Source organism: Phalacrocorax aristotelis, chromosome Z (genome assembly GCF_949628215.1).
Source record: "Phalacrocorax aristotelis chromosome Z, bGulAri2.1, whole genome shotgun sequence".
NCBI classification, from domain to species: domain Eukaryota; kingdom Metazoa; phylum Chordata; class Aves; order Suliformes; family Phalacrocoracidae; genus Phalacrocorax; species Phalacrocorax aristotelis.
In genome coordinates this window covers 53,886,636-53,906,992 of record NC_134311.1, presented here as the reverse complement: position 1 = coordinate 53,906,992, position 20,357 = coordinate 53,886,636, and the positions used below count along the sequence as shown (strand labels likewise).

Below are 20,357 nucleotides of genomic sequence, written 5' to 3'. Positions count from 1 at the left end.
ACCCGCCGCGTCCCACACCGTCAGGAGCCTGGGGGCGAGAAAACGCGGGGGGGCCTCAATCCCGGCCGGCCGGGCACGGGGCGCCTCCGCCGCAGCCACCTGCCCGGGGACAGGGAGAAACCGCCAGCAGCCGCGACAGACGAAGCGGCGCCCGGCCCGGTCCGGCCCCAGTCCGCTGGGGCAGCTGCGGCCGCAGCGCCGGGCAGCCAGCGGGGAAGCTGCCGCCCGCGGGGGAGAAACCGGGGGGCGAAAGCAGAGCCGGGGGTCGGGAACGTAGGAGCTGCGTTGCCTCCTGCCGTACTTCTGCGTGATGTGGCTGAGCGCTGATCTCAGACCCCAGCGGTTCCCAATTCCACGTGTAAAGAGGGAACTACCCAAGAAGGTGCGGGGCGAGAAACTCAAAAGGAACTCCTTTGAATAATACCTAGTGTATCTTATCCTTAGCCTCAAAATATATCAGGGGAGATCTCAGGTCAAAATTAGCATACATAATACCTATGCATTACATACATATTTCATATCTATATAGCTATTTTTATAAATTATACATACGCTAATGGGCAAAATAAGAATGCACGCTGCTTAAAACTGGTCTAAAATATGAAAATGAAATCAGTAATTCCTTGGCTTTTTACAATCTTACTGTTAGTCACTGCGTTTGTAAGCATCTCACTTCACTGTAAGAAAACTAGTGTCACTTTCTGCTGCTTCTGCTGCAGCCCAGACCTTGGTATGAGTGCCGCACACCACAGCCTTAACAACTGTTCAGAGGCATCAAGGTCAGGGAACATCAGTGATTCCAGGTAGTTTGCTGTGCGTCTTTTCATCTCACCTCCCAACACTGACAGTTAGCTGTTCAGTCTCGGGTGCTAAAAAGCATCGTGAGCCAACTTTCCTTCTACTACTATGGGCCCCTGTTCTTAAGGAAACAAAATTAGAACTGCACAGTCTCCAGCAAAAATAGCAAAAGGAACCACCACAGGCAGCAAGTAAGACAGCAGCATACCTGTAATATCTACATATCCGGATAATGAGGACAGTGAAAGAGTGTACTTGATGAATCAGGAAAGCATGCACACTGGAATAAGAAGCAAGAAATGTGTAAATAGCAGAGAAGTGTGCAGCATAGCACACGAGAACAAAACCAGGGGAGAGAACAAAAACAGCCTATAAAAAAGGCAAGAAATGAGACATATTTCCTAAGGTCTTCTATTTAAGCGATGGCCGTAGTTATCGCAGGGTTGCTTAGGAGACAGGCTACTAAAGCAGCACACCTCTTGACAGCTTATTGCGCTGAAATGTCTCCAGGGTTGAGTCAGTAAGGTAAGTGCATAAAGGTGTGCCACCAGTTACTAGGAAATGGTGGGCACAAGGTTTATATTTTGTGACCAGGGTGAATCTCCGCTAGTTTTGTCTAGTTCAGGAAAGCGTCAAAGCAAAGGATGTGGGCTCAGGGCATTAAAACTGATGTTCATGGCTCACACCATATGGGCAGGAGAGGCCTCCATAGTGGTGCTTGCACAGCTGGAGCAGATGAAAGCTGGAGTCCAACAAATCAAAGAAGTGCTAATTTAGGGACTCATTCCCATAACTGCTGCCTTACCAGGAAGATTGTAGAAACTTTACTATCTTCGAGACTTCTAGCCCACTGTTGAGTTTGTTCAAAATTGATTAGACCTTCAGAAGTTACTATTCAGAAATTATGACACAAGGATTACATTTGTCTAATTTTATCAGGAAACCAAGTGCTCTAGAAAAAAATAACATTAAATATGGGAAATGAGGAAAGAGATCAGAAAGGAAGGTTGAGAGATAGAACAGGAAAAAGCAGAAAGAGATCAGGCCATGGATCTATAACTAAGAAAAACATAGGTTTTCTTTTCATGAATATGACCAGAATTAAATCATAGTAAGATCTTTCTGCAGTAGAAAGTAGAGAAAAAGGCCTACAAATCAGACTATGAATGGGAGACTCTACAGTTAGTGGGGACATCTATACATTTTAGATTATTATTCTCCAAGATAGGTTCCTCCTTAGGGCCCAAACTAATACCAGCTTAAAAAGAACATATGAATTCCTGTAACTGCAGCAACATAGCTAAGTTTTGAAATACTTGGAATACTTCACAAATAAAATAGTCTTAGACCTTGCTGCATGTGATTAGATAGAAGGGAGTCAGGAGACACTGTATCCTTGAATAGAATAAATAAGGGAGATGTTCTAGAATAAGCTAGTTTAGTATCAGTAAGAACTATGTAAGCAAGCTAAGAACAAACTGAGCATGCCCAGAGACTGAGTTCAACCAGCAGACATGGTGAGGAAGACTATGGACCAGAGGACCCTGGAAAGCCACAAACGAATGTGAATGCACATGCATTAAGGACATTTGCGTATGTTAATGAACTCCAAGAATAGTAAGAATATGATAATTTTCTAGAAAGTCAATGTGTATATATATATATCTTAATTGCATACAGCCCCTGTAGTAGAGCAACTCGGTGCCCACACCAGGTGAAATGATCCCATGCGCCCAGCACCACAATAAAGAATGCCTGCTGCCTAAAACTACAAACTGAGTTTGAGAGGGTTCTTGTATTTGCTGACTTATGGTATCAATACAGGATCCTTAACTAGTCCGCATACACAGAAATCAAAGCAGATACCTCATCTTGCTGGATACCTTCTCTTCTTGATTATTACCTTTAAGTTATTAAGTTATTCTTACCTATCTCTGTAAGAAGTAGGAGAGGGGAAAATAATTTAACTGAGTCAAGAAAAAACCTTCAGATTGAAAGCAAAGACCATTACAGGAAAAAAAAAAAGAGAAAATTGTTTCTTTATGTATCCTTTGCATCTTTGTCTTCTACAACCTGTTTCCCTCAAGCAAGAATCTTCTTGTGTAGAAAGGAATTCAGAATCCATGTTAAACGAAGTACCAGGCAGAGGCAAGCTACCATTCAAAACGTAAGATAGCCTGGTTCATCACACTCAATCAGTAGAATGCACTAGAAATAAATTTGAAACACCTCATCTATATATGTTAAGAAGACAAAAGTTCACTGACGACAGGAGCGTTGCACAAATGCTGAGGCTCATCTTTGATTTCTCTATTATCCAAGTTTCAGATGTCACACATTAGCCAGAATCCACTGGTATCACTACAATATGTAATATTAAAAAAACAAAACAAAACCAAAAAAACCCCACCCCACCAAACACCAATCTATACCTTTAATTCATTTCTCTCTCTGCAAACCTTGCTGAGTTCGACTTGAGTATCCACAAAAAGCCCAGAAGTAAAATTTTTATTTTTTATTTTCTTGACAATACTCTTCCCTTTCTCTCTCAGAATGTCCCATTAGATCAGGCTGAAATGACACATATCTGGCATTTGCCATACACGGAAACAAAATGAATGGCTACAATATATAGTACTGCTAATTCGTTTGAAATCCAGTTGCTCAAGTGGTAGCTCTGAATAGCTGTTTTCTAACCAGCAACCTGTGTAATAATTGACAGTTAATACTTGAGAGACAAACATAGACAGCACAAATGGGAGATTTATAACAGAATACCCTCCCCACCCCTCCAGTAGTATCAGTGCGCTGAAAAGAGAAATAGGAGACTGGTGCAAATCCCTCCCAACAACCAGCTGGAAAAGAGATCTGCACTATTAGGAAGATGTCCCATCCCTCAAATGTCATAGCCTCCAAGCTGCACCTTTGGGAAGTAAAACATCTCACTGTTAGTGGTTTTGAAACTAATTTCAAGTAATTATTCTCTAATAAAAAATTATTATCAAGTTTGTCCTAATTTCACAATTGTTACACAGTTTCTGCCCCTATACCATTTAGAACATTTTTCCCAGTCTTTAGTTTTACTACATTGCTAATATTGAATTTCTTTTTTTGTTTTAGAGAGAATTCTAATAAGCTATCTTCTTGTCACAAAATTCAGGTGCTGCTACCTGTGAAAATGGTATTTAATAACAGGAATCAATCATTCAATCCATTGCTGAAATCCAGGCTTCCAAGTTCCCATGCAGACTGCTTATAGTGTCTCTCTGTACCCCTGTGTACAGAAGGTTTGTACACTGGAACAGATAGCTTTCTGTGTAAATGCTCCTATTTCAGGCTAAGATTGATGTGGATTAAGCTAAGGAGGAAAAAAGCTCTCATAACACAGAATAAATGTGTCTATGTGAAGGAACTCATGCAGAATAGCTATTGCTATATTATTTTGCAATGTATTCTGCCTGGAGACATGCCCTAACATTTCACTTAGAAAAATACTGGTAGTCCTCACATCCAGCATATTGAAGGAGAATCCATTATAAAACGTTTAGTGCAGTCGTCCTGAGTTCAGCCATATGATACAATATTAATATTTATTACACAATGATTTATTTGAATAGTCTTTAGAAGAAGACAGTTTGACCCTGTGAAGTACGAGGGAGGTTACTGATGAGGTAGATGGAAAGACAGTCTGAAAGGATTTTCTGTCCGTGACTGAAATAAAGTCTGTGAACTTAATTTTATATTTTTCTGGAGCTGATTGCTTATTACAATAGAACAATTGTTTTAAACAGAAGTCCGAGGAAATTTTAGAAAAATATTTTTAAGATGGGATCTCAACATTATATTTGTGGAGAGTCATATGAAAACATTAGCCAGAAGAGGCTGTAAGCTTACTACTTTCTGGCCAATGCAACAGCAACTGATTTAAGTGCTGCAAGTGCAATTCTGTTGAACACAGGACTTATGTAAGATTTGCACAAATGGCATTAAGTTCCCATATGTAGCAGTAGAATCTCTTTCTGGTAACTAAGGACACAAAAAAACATTTTTTAAGAGTTCTTTGATGTCAGAGGATGACAAAAAACTGAATAAGACAGTACCAACAGGAAACCCACTTGACAGAAGTTAAGACAAATCCAACATGATCCAACGTACAATGGAAAGCCTTGGACTAAAGTAAAAAGTTTTGTGGAATGTACCAAACTAAGAATTTTCTTCATTGGTAGGGGTAAGATTATCTTTAAAAAGAGCTTTTTTTCTTCTATCTTTGGACAGAATTTCTTCTATCTGTAAGGAGCAACCTGACAGCAACATTTGAAGCAGCAACCATATGGGCTTTCAGATAATATAATTTCAGATTTGGGTACTGTTAATTGACCTTCATTTCATACTGTCATTCATTCCCTGCTGCTGGTAGGTCTGGGATTGGAATGAGAAGCTGAAGAAGCTATGAGAAATTACACTAGCTTCCTACCCTCTTAAGACAATTATAGCTATAATTGGTTTTGTCTTATGTTGCATATCATACTAGAAATCGTGTATGTGTACAATTGATCTCATAGCATGATACCTCATAATGAAGCTGAACTCGTATTTCTTGGAACAGTGGACATTTCAATATTGGAGGCAAATAAATCTCCAATGCGATTTGCTCTCCTTGGGATATCAGCTCGATGATGGACTTTTTCTGAGAGTACCTACAGTTATGATAACGTACCTGCTCAGGAAACCTGGTACACTGTTGCCTGTGAGAAAGGGAGAGCTGTTCTGGCTCTCCAGTTGTAGCATCACTGTCCACAATTTCATGGTTTCTTTTCCTAAAAGTGAAGAGCACTATTTCTTTTTGTAGACAATGTCTGTAAAAGCCTGTGCTGTGGGATCCCATTGAGCAGATGAAATAGTATACATGATAATCTGACAGCCTGTAATTCCACTCTTCTGACAGAAGTATGTTACTTCTTTATTTAATGAATACCTCTGCTCCTCATGCATCCAATGAGCCCAGAGGAAAGAGTAGAGCAATATAGCTTCCATATATATGAAGGTGCAAAATTGCAGATAAAATGGACGAGAGGCCACAGCATGCACTAACATTTGATGTTTTGTAGAACAATTAATTAAGAGTCAATGTAAGTTAGGTTTACAAACAACACTAACATTTGAATTTTTTAGAAATATTAATTAAGACTTAATGCAAATTAGGTTTACAAACATCAACACATAGCACAGGCTTACATACAAGTCAGAACTGAAAACCAAGTCTATTGTTGATGGGTTCAGTTAGACACACGACATTGTCAGCTGCAGACACAAAAATCTGCAAAAGGATAAGCCTTCACCAATTTGGAAATCATCAGCAGTGCTTTAAATTCTACTTTGATAGGATGAAACACCCTTCTTATAATTAATTGAAAGTCGAGCTGACTGAACAAGTAGTACACCTAGTGGAAAACTGCAAAGATCTCTCCATTTGAAATGCCTTTGATCAGCTAATCTTCTGGACAGGATACATTGGAGGCATCATCTCTTCAAACTTGCTGTTATTTCATTTCCACAGCTAGAGATACAAAGTAGAAAGGTATTGTGTTGCTAATGATTTGCCACACTGTAATCACACATGCAAGATATTAAAATGGCAGTACATGTTCTTAATGCTGCCAGTCATAAAGCACTGACTCTGGAAAAAAAGGGCTGTTTCAGAAAATATTCACACCCTGAATTTGTGACAGAAGATACAAGACCTATCAGCTGAAGTCTAAGTTCGTAAAACATGCTCCCTCCCCCTGCTTTTTTTTTTTTCCTCCAGGACACAAGCTTCTTTCTCCAAATTCTAGACTACTTCACTTAGCTCTCCTACATGAAGCATAAGAACCTCTGTAATTGCCTAACACAAGAGGGATTTTTGAAAGCATGGAAAATAAAGATTAACTATGGACTGGGAGGTGAAAGTGGAACGCTCTGCATTTGGGTAACAAGCCCCTCTTGTTATTGTAACAGGCTAAATCTATTCAGAGATGGAAGTGGGTATGCAAAGGCAGGAGTCATTCTTGAGGGCCCACAGTCTTATTTAAACCTCTAATGTAAAATTTCCTGTCTGTAATTCACCATGTGCTTTTTGCCTCCTTAAAAATCTTTCAAGCAAGTTGAACCCTATTCAACTCCCTATTTAACTATATAGTAAGGATTCTTTCCCTTAGCTGTAGAGGGCAAGGCAGTTGGTGTCTGCTACAGGATTTTGGTCAAACTTAAGTTTCTCTACCTGATGACTCAGGCTGCTCCAAGACAGAAATAATATGACACATAGCTTTTGAACCTGTTAATAGATCAGAACTGAGACTTTTGGGAAGAGCTGAGAAAAGTAGCATATATAATTTAAAAATGAAGTTATGGATGAAAAAAGCCACATCCATGTGATACCTGATACCAGCTTCAAAAGAACATACAGCCTCCTCTAACTGCAGCAACATAACTAAGTTTTGAAATACTTGGAATACTTCACAAATAAAATAGTCTTAGACCTTGCTGCATGTGATTAGATAGAAGGGAGTCAGGAGACACTGTATCCTTGAATAGAATAAATAAGGGAGATGTTCTAGAATAAGCTAGTTTAGTATCAGTAAGAACTATGTAAGCAAGCTAAGAACAAACTGAGCATGCCCAGAGACTGAGTTCAACCAGCAGACATGGTGAGGAAGACTATGGACCAGAGGACCCTGGAAAGCCACAAACGAATGTGAATGCACATGCATTAAGGACATTTGCGTATGTTAATGAACTCCAAGAATAGTATGAATATGATAATTTTCTAGAAAGTCAATGTGTATATATATATATCTTAATTGCATACAGCCCCTGTAGTAGAGCAACTCGGTGCCCACACCAGGTGAAATGATCCCATGCGCCCAGCACCACAATAAAGAATGCCTGCTGCCTAAAACTACAAACTGAGTTTGAGAGGGTTCTTGTATTTGCTGACTTATGGTATCACATGGACAAGCATGATGTAAAACATTCTCATGTAAGACATGAGAATGATGTAAGACATGTAAGGTATATTCATCAATGACCTGGACGATGGGATAGAGTGTAACCTCAGCAAGTTCACTGATGATACCAAGCTGGGAGGAGTGGCTGATACACCAGAAGGCTGTGCTGCCATCCAACGAGACCTGGACAGGCTGGAGAGCTGGGCCGAGGGGAACCTCATGAAGTTCAACACAAGCAAGTGCAAGGTCCTGCACCTGGTGAGGAACAACCCCATGCACCAGTACAGGCTGGGGGCTGACCTGCTGGAAAGTGGCTTTGCTGAAGAGGACCAGGGAGTGCTGGTGGGCAGCAAGGTGACCATGTGTCAGCACTGTGCCCTTGTCGCCAAGAAGGCCAGCAGTATCCTGGGATGCATTAAAAGGAGTGTGGCCAGCAGGTCGAGGGTGGTCATCCTCCCCCTCTACTCTGCCCTAGTGAGACCACATTTGGAGGACTGTGTCCAGTTTTGGGCCCCCCAGTTTAAGAAGGGCAGGGAACTGCTTGAGCAAGTCCAGTGGAGAGCTACGAAGATGGTCAGGGGGCTAGAGCATCTCCCTTATGAGGAAAGGCTGAGAGACCTGGCTTTGCTCAGCCTGGAGAAGAGAAGACTGAGGGGGGATTCCATCAATACCTATAAATACCTGAAGGGTGGGTGTCAGGATGGTGGGACTAGGCTCTTTTCAGTGGTGACCAATGACAGGACAAGGGGGAATGGGCACAAGTCAGAACACAGGAAGTTCCACTGAAATATGAGAAAAAAATTCTTCACTGTGTGGGTGACAGAGCAGCGGCACAGGCTGCCCAGGGGGGTTGTGGAGTCTCCTTCCCTGGAGACATTCAAAACCCGCCTGGGTGTGTTCCTGTGCCCCCTGCTCTAGGTGTGCCTGCTCAAGCAGGGGGGTTGGACAAGATGATCTCCAGAGATCCCTTCCAACCCCTACCATTCTGTGATTCTGTGAAGACTGAGCAAAAAAGAGATGCCATCCCTGAAATTCTAGCATTTACTTTTGTTCAGTTATGTTCTCATCCTTGTCAACTAAAAGAGATTAGTGAAAACAAAGAAACAGATGCAAGATTCCTGTCTCCGCTTACTACATGTTTGAGAAAGGGGTCCTACCTTTGCAAACCTTGGTAGGAAAGTCATAGAATGAGTCACTGCATGGTGCCTGTTCCTCTAACAATAGCTCCCCTGTGACAGACAGGGCCATTGTGGGAGTCCTGCTGCAACAATAAGGCAGAAGTATACCACAGCAAATGTGAAGGAGAGTACCCCTCATGATGGGGCAGTGCCAAATCTGGGGAAGTTCTTGGCCCCGAAAAGAGGGTTCCTTAAAATCCTTTAAATTTTTAATATAATTTTAAAGAAGTTTACAATTTATTTTAAGTTATTCACAGTTATTAAAGGAACTTAATCTAGGTAAGTGGTGATGTGTTTTTAAGTTTACTTTGAAAAGTCTGCACCATGATGAACCAAAATACATCAGCAGTTTTCTAACTGTAGTCAATACATATTTTAATAAACGAATTTTAATGCAAAATATGTGTAAATCACTTATATATCCCCCAGAATGCAGTTCACCAGTTTAAATGGGTTTTTGTACACCATCATCTTAACACTCATAAATAATAATTATGCAATAGAAACATCTTTGGTATATTTTACATTAAAATGTAAAAATTAGGAATCTCATCAAATAAGAAACGGAACATGTAAAGGTACTGAAGCCCTTTTGCTACTAGAAAGGAGTAACAAATATAACACAAATGGTGTGTTTATTTGCAAGTATGTTTTGGTGCATAAATGAGATATGAATGATCTACTGAGGAAAAGAAAAGCTACAAGCATAAAGTAAAATTAAAACCAAATACACAAACCTAAACTTTTTGGCCTTCTGATTTAAATTATTAAAATTAGTTATTTTTTACTGTTTAAATCAGGTCACTGTCTTTTCACAGCATGCACCAGCACCAACTGTAAAGAAATTACTACAAAGGATGTCTCAAAAAACCGAGGAGTCTCCTCGGGTCAAGACTTATCAGGCATTATTAGGAATTCAGTATAGGGATCAAGGCAGAGACGATATTGGGTGTACTAAGAACTGATTAGTCAGTTTTGCGTTTTTTTACTTCTCGGCAAAATATCTTGTATCCAGGATGCACAGAATTGAGAGGCACACAATCAACTACTTTCCGTCCCATTTTTTCTGAACGCTCAATGTGCATTGTATTAAAACATTCACACACAGAACCTGCATTAAGACATACAGCTGTCAGTGACACTTCCACCATCAGATCTGTCACTGGTGGCAACAGTGGTGCTTTGGTGATACTCGCAATACTGACAGCAATACTGTAGGCTAAACCATCATCACTGGTGGCTAGTGTATTGTTCCCCGATGGCTGATGAATTTCCTTACTGCAGTAAGTGGCTTATCTAAGGTCCTTAGGATGCTGTTGCCTCAAGGAAGTGATGGTATTTGGGTTTATACTAGAACCTGAGTGACTCCAGCGAGCTGGTATCTGTCCTACATAGGGACTAATGGGAGTCACACATGATTTCGTAGGGACACAAATGGAAGAAGACTTAAAAAGCTTCAGGCAGAAACTAGAATTCAATCTTTCATCTAGTGAGCCTGAGTACAGTTGTTTTGCCTTCTCTAATCTCTAATATCAGGTAAACATTATGAAATTACATCCTCCTGATAAAAAGTGAGCAAATAATTACTGATCTGGAATGGAGCTTCCTCCAAAAGAGACAAGGCTGTGCATGGGGTCATCAGTGAGGGGAACTAACTGCTCCAATCATACACATAAACAAAAGGTATGATCCCCTAACCACCTTAATCAAAGAAGCAAAACTCTTAGGGTAAATAAGCAAATAGGACTTATTTGATCTTACTGAGACCACTAAGGAATGAATACAGACAATCCTTGTCTTTCAAGCCTCAGGTGACAAGGAGGATAAAAAAGAATAAAGGGTAGAGGTAGAAGTACAGACAACACCCTGCCACCCCCAAATTGTTCTGACATTTACATACACAGTGGAATTTGCAAACACATTAAAAACAACATTTTTGCCTCCTCTGAATATCAGCATTTTTAGATGGCAAATAATAACAGTTGAATTTATTATTAATATAAAATCCACTACAATCCAAGTGCTTCAACTTTAACTCAGCAGGAATTATGTGAGACAATTGTAACGGAATAGAGAAATATTTTTAGAAATCAAAACAGTATTAGAAACTCCTTTAGAAAATTTCTACTGTTCATCTGACCAGAACAATAAAACTCACTGGATAATCTCGTAAGGAAAACAGCATAACCTTAGCAGTGAAGACTATTTCAATTCATAGATGCGCACTGAATATCTAATGCAAATGGACATTTCAACAATAGAATGCTTCAACTTTTTCAGTTTAAGCATGTTCAGTTATATTCTAAATGCTCTTGGATACGACATGTGAAGATGAGATTTAAAAGAAGCCTTGGACTTTCAGTTAAACAAGATATTCAAGTTGCTACAGCTTGAAGCCAACAGACACCACAGAAGAAAGCCTATATAGTTTTTGTACACAGATCTTCATGTGCCTTTCCAGCAATGGATGTTAAGAAATCACTGAATAATTCCAGGTAGACAGGTGGTCTTACACTGGTTGAAAAAAAAAAAAAGGCTCAAATACAGGAAGTAATTTAAAAAGTGATGTATAACAGTATAGTTCTAACTGTATTCTCTCATTTCTACCTTTGTTTTTTAAAAAAGCATTCTCACATCTGTATCTGCAAAAGCAGCTTTGAAGTAATATTGAACCAGTGTAAAGGAAATTGCAAGCAAGTCTGAATGCAAGCAATGCACCTAAGCTAAAACTTATGCACTGAGGTGGCTACATTACTGTTTCTACACAGATAGAGATTGTTGGGTAGATGAATGATCAGGCAAAATTTCTTGGGGAGTTAGTGCAGCCTTAGCAAAACATTATAGATATTAGAAGTGCTACCAGCCCCCTTAGCAATTATTTTACCTCCTTCTAGTTCAAATGTAGCATTTCATGCCAAAACAAGAACCACTAGAAACCAAAAATTAAATTAAAGGTACATTATACATTCAGGGAAGAAAAGCCAGATATACTTAAGGAATCTGAACATGTAAAAATGTAATTTGATAAGGAATTTCATTGCCATTCTTACCTGAGTTGTAAATTTTCAACATTTTAGGCATTTAAATACTTTAGTGCTGGTTTGTGAAGTTTAACAATGGTATTTGAATCAGAGATTAGCTGCTGTGATTAGTTGTTAGCTACACATGTAAAGTAATTCCCTTAAAATGCTGCTAATAACACAACCAATCCAGAACAAATATTTCAAGGTTTTTAAAGGTTTGGTTTTCTTTTTCCCTTTCCCAAAGGCCAAGGAAATTTATTTAGTTGAGAAATTATAATTCAAAATTATTCAATTTACCTTATATGCACAGGTCATTTAATAACTTTACAGCCATTTTAATACATTTTTAACAACCTGTTGCAAATAGCTTCATCAACTCCACTAAATAAATTTGCTGGCGTTCTACATATCATCTTTGTGTTAAAATAATAATGTATCTGCTACATGAAACAAAGCCATGAGGAGTTGAAACCACAGTTACAGGTTAAATTGTCTATAGATGAGAATAAATTAATATCTCAGTCCTACATATCAGTTCTTATATATTATCATGGAGTATCTGGGTTTTTTTTCCTGCTAGTGATTTTATGGCCTTCACCTTGAGGCATGCTTTCTTGAATGCTGCCCTAAAAAAACAAAACAAAACAAACAAACAAACAAAAAAAAACCCAAAAAAAGGAAAAAAAGCAAAAGGCATTACATGACACTTTCTGCCCTTTCTTGTATTTTATGTGTTCAGAGTTGTCTTAAGTCTCTCTCATAGTTCTCGTTCTTCTTCTATCTGCCTGTTGCAGAACATATGTAATTTGTTTTGTAATTTAGTTGTAAACCATATGCAGAAAAGACCATTGTTTTGTTACATCTTTCAGATTATCTTCACTAACAAAACTGAGTATTTGACAATGTCCTAGCTTTAAAATGGTGGCTCACATACAATTAAAAAAACCCCCAGTTGTAAAACTTAGTCCTACCACCACTGCATTGGCAGAATACCAACAGCACTAAAGTTGCTCAGCATGAGTAAGGCCAACACTGACTTTAAATATTTTTTCAGGGTTTCAAATTTGAACTTAAAAGTCTAACTGAGGAAAGCAGACTTCAGTCCCAAACTCACTTATGACAAAATCAGCATAATATTAGAGAACATCTGTATAAAAAACAGTTGTTTTCTCTAACATACACTTACCAAAAGTGTAGACAGGAGAGCTAAACCTCACTTAAGTAAGAAGATACATTTGCCTGCCTTCATTCAGGTCTTCCTAGATGCAAGGTTGATGTAATACATCTATATAATACTGTCACAACAGTGTAATGAATTTTATTATCTTAAATTGGCATAATCTTCTGGTGGACCCAAGGATTAAGTTGTAATGAAAACATTACACTATACATGACCGCTTTGTTGAATTACTTCTGAACTTGAGATATCTCTTGTAAGCTCCACAGAAGATGCTGTAAGGGATGCTGCAGAGCTCAAAAGCACACACTACAGCAGCTTTTCTTGAATTCCTTCTGACAGATGCAATATTTTACCAGATATCAAATTCTCCTATACTAGTTAACTTCTGAAATTAATACCTCACCTCCTTATTTATCACTTTATCACCAGATCTCTCAACTCTAACACCTCCTTATGATTTCTGCTGCTACCTCTGATAAAAGTATCATGTTTTATTTGTGAAAACAGCAACTCGGATTACCAATAACTCACAGGTCAACTTTTAAAATTTCTATCATAGTATAAGCCCAACTTGTATGACCTCAGATAATTTAGGATAGTTAGCTGTTTTCAAGAGTATATTCCTTCTCCAAAGCTTCAAGAAATAAGTGTGGTAAAGAAGTTTTAAATCATCTTTATGCCCAATTAAATCTGCATTACTTCTGAATTTAGAAACATCCTGAAATACATTTATCCAAAGAAAGACCTATAGGGAGATCCTCAAAAGGCAGCCTCCACTATTTAAAAAAAAAAAAAAAAAAAAAAAAAAAAAAAAGGGGAAGTCCAGCTCCAGTGGAGCTGAGGTTAACCCCTCACTGTGATCCATTAGCCCTGTCACCTGGCATAAAAGAAACAAAGCAAGGGCAGTAATCTCAGTGTCTGCTGATTCTCAATCCCATGCACCAATACAAAAATCCATATTCTAAAAAGGAAAACATACTAAAGCATGCAGATTTATATATTCTATTCACTTTTTTCTTATCTAGAAGAAATCTGTCTAATCTTTCAAACATCTTGTACAACAATTAATAAAAAAGACTGAACTCTGTGGTGATTACATGCAATATTAACCTCTTTCTCATAGAATTCCCTTATCAGTATCACCTTTTCCAACCCACAGTTTATAAGACTGCAAACAGAAGTAGCAAACAAACAAAACATACCTTGAAATGTACACTGCAAATGGGGAACGCTGTGAATACTGCCAGTTGTGCTTTACTTAATTTTTGTTTGCTATTTTGATTCTGTGCAATCACCAAGAAATTAAGAGAGTCAGTAGAACAGGCAGAGCTAACCTAAAATATCCTTCCTTGCTTAACAGAAAGACATACTCATCATAAACTGTAAAATATATTACAAGTATTCATGGGGTCAGGGAGCCAATATGGTTCTTTTCTGGAAGAATAGGGTACTCTCCAGAAACAAAGAATTGTGCAAAATTATCACACACAAAGAATGTAATAACATGACTCTTGTGTTCTTGTTAATGCAATTGGTTCCTATTTGTTCAAAAGCTCCATTCAAACCCCATCTTGTTTGTTTTTAACTGCTTCTTATGGGTCAGATTCAACAACTGAAGCTTTCACCTCTTTTGCCAACTCTACTTACTTACATTATACTTAATGGAGTACAGTGAAGTCACTCCTGATTTCCATCCACGTAGCTCAGGCTCGCCTGCACAAGAAAATTAGACCAATTTAGCTTAAACTTGCCTATATATCAATTTGGAAAATCCTGTGCAAAATAATTTATTTTAATTTAAGGTTGGCATATTCTCCCCCCCCCTCAAGGAACTGACTCAAGCTCAACTGATGTAAACCAGACTGAAATACAAGTATCTACTTGGAAATTTGCAATGATTTAGCTTATTCAGTATAAAAAGCAGTCCTGTGCTTTTTAGTCTCTGACAAGAATGAGACTCTTGCCTCTCCACACTTGTCTGCTACTGACTTTCCTTGTTTCTCTGTAAAAGTGGTGACCAAACTGTAGCACTCAAGCCACTCATATCTGCTTCTATGACACGTTCAATACTGAACTGAGCCACAGCTCCTGGGTCTCACTGCTCTTATACAGGCAGTATAGCAACTGCCTCCTAGGTCCTGTAAAACCTGTGTAAACACAGTTAGGAACTACTGCAGCCACCACCTGCATTCAACAATAATGACTGGTTCTCCTACTCCCAGGTAGACATGCACTTCCAGTTTGGGATACAGGAAGACCACCAAGACATGGTGAAGTAGGAAAAACAGGATTAGGGAGACAGCATGCACACAGGGGAAGCCAAGGTTCCGCTTTGTCTTTGGTGGAAGTGAAGGTTCACGATCTGGGTGTGTGCAGGAGAAAGGATGCAGCTTAAGCCTGAAATTAAAGTAAACTTCTGTGGGCGCATGAATGGATACGGAAGGTTAAGAGCAAGCATTAAACTGTAATCCTAGCTTGGAAGGCCAGAATATGCAGTAGGAAAGCTGGGAGACGAGCCATAGATCAGGCTCTGGTTTTGCATGGTTAGAAAAGCATGTGACCCTGGATGCCAGAAGTTACTGATGATGACCATGTACCTGCTAACTAGGTTTGGAAACCCCTGGTCTGTGCTACCTCACCACCATTTCTGCGAGGGTGTCCTTCCTAGGTTCTAATATAGTAACAGTTTTCTTGCGTCTTTGTACCTACTCACCTACTGTCTATTCTCCTTTCTCTTCCAAAAACATTTTATCTGGTCTTGTCTTTCCCTCTGCTTTTATATTTAGCATTTATCTATTATTTAAATTAATGTGCTTAATGGCAGGCTTGTCATATGCTTAAACATTCAAAATGTGCTGCTTATCTCACAATGGCTTGTAGAAAATGCTCTACAATATTAAATTATTTATTAGGAGAATAATTTAAGCATAACTTTCTATTCTATACTCAAGGTTTAAAACCCAAAGTTTTTCTTTAAACACTAATTTGATTGTATGTCTTATTTCAGATTTGACTCACGTACACACAGACACAAATACACCAACTTAAAATTTCAAAAAAATCAGTACACAGGAAATGAACAGGGAATATTTTAAATTGTTTAAATTTCACTCCAGAGTCTGGTTGGGAAAGGAAAACCCTCTAGATGCTAAAAGTGACATTTGGAGGTTTATTTCATAGCATATCTTTAAAAGATGCTGTATTCCATGGCATCCATGTGTACATGCATAAACAGATTATTATGTACACTGTGTTATCTTCAATACAATAGATCATGTACATAAACCCAACAACACTGGGTCTACACGATGAGAGATTTTTTAAAATAAAATTTTAGTACGAATTACATATCTATTGAATATTTATATACATAATGCATAAAATATATAATAATATAATAATAGATGTATAATACATACAATAAATAATGTGTTATTCTATATATCTGAAATCTATCAATTTATGTAGAAAACCTACCCAACAATCCAAACAATACTACAAAACAGTGGACGGAAGTGGAACTGGTGATCGAAACATAATACTGTTACATGTATTTAAATATTCATAGAATCTGGAATAGTATTAACTGGTAAAATTAACTTCTATGCTCAAAACTAATAAAAGTTGCAACATAATTAAGGCATAAAAGTAACCGAAATTTAGTCCTACCCTTTCCAAAACAAAGCAAAGAAAAAATCCTTCCGCCTGTTGCATGTCACTGGCACAACTTCATTGAAAATAATGCATTGATCAGTGCACACCAATTTCACAATCCTGTGGTACAAGTTTTTTTATGACAGTGACAACAATACTGGGTCTACAAAAGGAGATCTCTACCAATGAGACATTTCAAAGAAAAAAAAAATCTCAGTCTTGATTTCAGCCCCAATCTTCAAACTATACAGATTCTAGAATATCAGCTTTGATGAAAGAGGATTATATCTGGCCTTCTGCCACCCTCCTTTGTACCCATAGCATCTTGGTGTGCCTGAAGCAGGAACAGGAAGGAAACGGAATTATACTCTACTCCAGCTCTGCCAGTCTGCTGGACAGCTCTGTGCGTATCTATCACCTGATTATAAGGTAGCTCCAACCCTGGGGCTGCCAGCATGAACCTAAAATTAAGCACACATATCTGTGTTCTGTTGAATATCCACAAAAAAGGACTCCTAAACTGGATTCTAAATAAATAGAAAAGTATGCCAGATAATCTAATAAAAGCCTACATTCATAAACCCACCATTAATATTGTTTTCATCTTCCTGTCACAAGGCATGCTTAGCTCAATTTAGCAGCTGTGCTTACATCTGTATCAATTTCTGAAGTCACTGAAAAGTGTGTCACTGCCTGTATCCCACAGTAAACATGGTCCTTACTCAATATTAATTCTACCCAGAGCTGTCCTCCTTTAAGACAGACAATAAACTGGTTTTTTAATGCTGTCTTTGCAGGATCATAATTATCCTTTTTTTATTATACTGCTAGCTATAAGGTATTATACTGCTAGTATAAGCTAGCTACATTTTGAAGAAATACATTCTAAAATAACTCTGATCGTATAGAAACTATTCTTCTCAGTTGTAGGCACCTTTCCTCCATCCTCCCACATATCATTCAAAAATAACTACAGTTCACACAGCAGATGTAGAATGAGGACTTTTAGAAACAGACCATGTACTGTCATTTTTAAACATAGCTGAGATCTGGATTAGTAATAGGGGCTCAGTTTCCAAGTCTACCAAAGGCTCCTTCTATGATCTTGAGAGTGTGATTATTTTTTCTGTTCAATTACTCATGTACAGAAGGGACACAAGTCAACTTTTTGTTCAGTGAGTATTGTAAGGACTGAATGACATTTGTAAAGTATTCGATACCACATTAAGGGCTGCTTAAACATACCAGAAGGCAAGCAAACAAGTTACAAAGCTGGGGTGGCCAGAATACATTGCAGAACAATCCTCACAGTAGGAAGATCTCTCAGGTCCTGAGCAGAAATTCAGGTGAGAGGAATTACTACCTTCATAGCAAGGAGATAAATATCTCACAGACTTAATAAAGCCCTTTAGATCAATAAATTTATACTAACCCAAAAAGCATTCCTGCCCTTTGTACAATCACTTCACAAAAGCTTTACAAATTCCACTGGCTATTTCCACAGAGTGCCTAAATTAACAGCCTCCCTAAGCAAACAAACAAAAGTACATGAGAGGCACTAGATTTCTCTCCCCTCTAATATTTCGGGGTGGGGGGAGGAGGGAATAGTTAAAATCCCACCAAGGCTGTACAGCAGGAACCCCCACGCGCACCAGAAAATAAGGCAGCAGAAACAGCCACGTCCCTTCACCCCCAGCGACTTTCACTTTCCGTCTCTCTGCAATGCCAGGGTTCGCGGGCCGCCTGCGGGGCGGCACCGCCCCGCGGCACCGGGGGAGCCAGGGCGTGGCGGGGGCTGTGTGTGCCCGGCCCCCAGGCCCCGGCCGGCCGGCCGCACGCCCCTCCCTCCCTCCCTCCCTCCCCCCCCCCCCCCCCTCCATCCATCCATCCATCCATCCATCCATCCATCCATCCATCCATCCATCCATCCATCCATCCATCCATCCATCCCCCGGCACGATGCGACAGAGCCGCGGCCGGGCCCCTACCGGGGCCTCCCCTTGACGCCCGCCACGCCCGCGGCGGCGCTGCCGCTGCCGCCGCCGCTCCAGCCCAGCCCAGCCCGTCCCATCCCTCCGGCGGCGGGGAGGCCGCAGCTGCCGGGGATGGGCCGTCCCAGCTCGCCTCTCGCAGCCCGGACACCTACCCACACCATCCCAGAGCCCGGCGGCAGGGGAGTGGCAGGGGAGTGGCGAGGGAGCGGTGCAGCGCTGCCGGACCCTACCCGACCCGACCCTACCCGACCCGACCCGACCCGACCCAGCCTCTCCCACCGCGGCTCCGCGCCCGAGCCCGTTCCGGCCCCCGAAATGGCTGAACAAAGGGAACCTCGCTCCGCCGCCACCGCCCCTCCGATTGGCCGGGGGGCGGCCGGGGGAAGGGCTGGCCGCGCCGGGGAGGGCGGGGGCGCCGCTGGCCGGTCACCCTGGCAACGGCGGCCTCTTCGGGGGCCTGCGGCCGCGGGTGTGATGGAGGCGGCGGTGAAATGGCCGCCCGGCCCCACCCAGCCCCCTTAGCCCCGGCCCACGCCGCCGCGCTCCCGGGCCCGCTTTTCCCTGCCGGGTCCCGCGGGGACCCGCCGCTACCTCCCTCAAAGAGGCACGAGTACGAAGGGCCACCAGCCCCTCGGGTAGCGGCCACGGCCCCGCAGAGAGCAATGTTTCCTCCTCAGCGGTTAACGTCCTGCTGACCCACCGGCGCGAACCGGCTCCTGACATGTGCCCTTCCCTCCCCCGGCCGGGGAGCCTGGGCTCTTCTCCTCCTCACCCCACCACCCAGCGCCACCCACGCCAGCAGCAGCAGAGACCTGCAGGGGCTCCGCAGGAGGTGGCTGACACACGTGTCAAAAATAATAAAAAATTAGGCTAAGGGCTAGGCAGCAAAGGTGCAGGACCCTGGATTTCACCTCGAGTGGGCAATGTTACTGCATAGCCAGGGTCTTCCTGGGCTACTCTGATAGTGAGAGCAGCACTGCAGAGAAGGACTTGGGAGTATGGTTGGACAAAAAAACTGGACATTAGCCAACAATGTGTGCTGGTATCCTGGGCCGCATCAAAGGAAGCGTGGCCAGCAGATCAAGGGAGGTGATTCTGCCCCTCTACTCTGCTCTGGTGAGACCCCACCTGCAGTGCTGCGTCCAGCTCTGGAGCCCTCAGCACAGTCAAGACACGGACCTGTTGGAGCGGGTCCAGAGGAGGGCCACAAAAGTGATCCAAGGGCTGGAGCACCTCTTCTATGAGGACAGGCTGGAAGAGTTGAGGTTGTTCAGCCTGGAGAAGAGAAGGCTGAGGGGACACCTTATCATGGCCTTTAAACACTTAAAGGGGCTTATATGAAAGATAGGGACAGACTTATTGTCAGGGTCTGTAGTGACAGAAAAAGGGGCAATGATTTTAAATTGAAAGAAGGTAGGTTTAGATTGGGTATAAGGAATATTTTTTTTTATGGTGAGAGTGGAACAGGTTGCCCAGAGAAGCTGTGGATGCCCCATCATTGCAAATGTTTAAGGGCAGGTTGGACAGAGCTTTGGGCAAACAGG

At 41.0% G+C, this 20,357-nt stretch overlaps 1 long non-coding RNA gene across 1 annotated transcript; it reads right to left on the bottom strand.

Annotated features, from left to right (window-relative positions):
- Positions 1-2: 2 nt before the first annotated feature.
- On the bottom strand, positions 3-18,124 carry LOC142050147 (uncharacterized). The gene is made up of 3 exons (XR_012657932.1): positions 18,065-18,124; positions 14,817-14,878; positions 3-28 (listed from the first exon to the last, which is right to left on the bottom strand). It is a non-coding gene; the product is annotated as an uncharacterized LOC142050147 (long non-coding RNA).
- Positions 18,125-20,357: the final 2,233 nt, after the last annotated feature.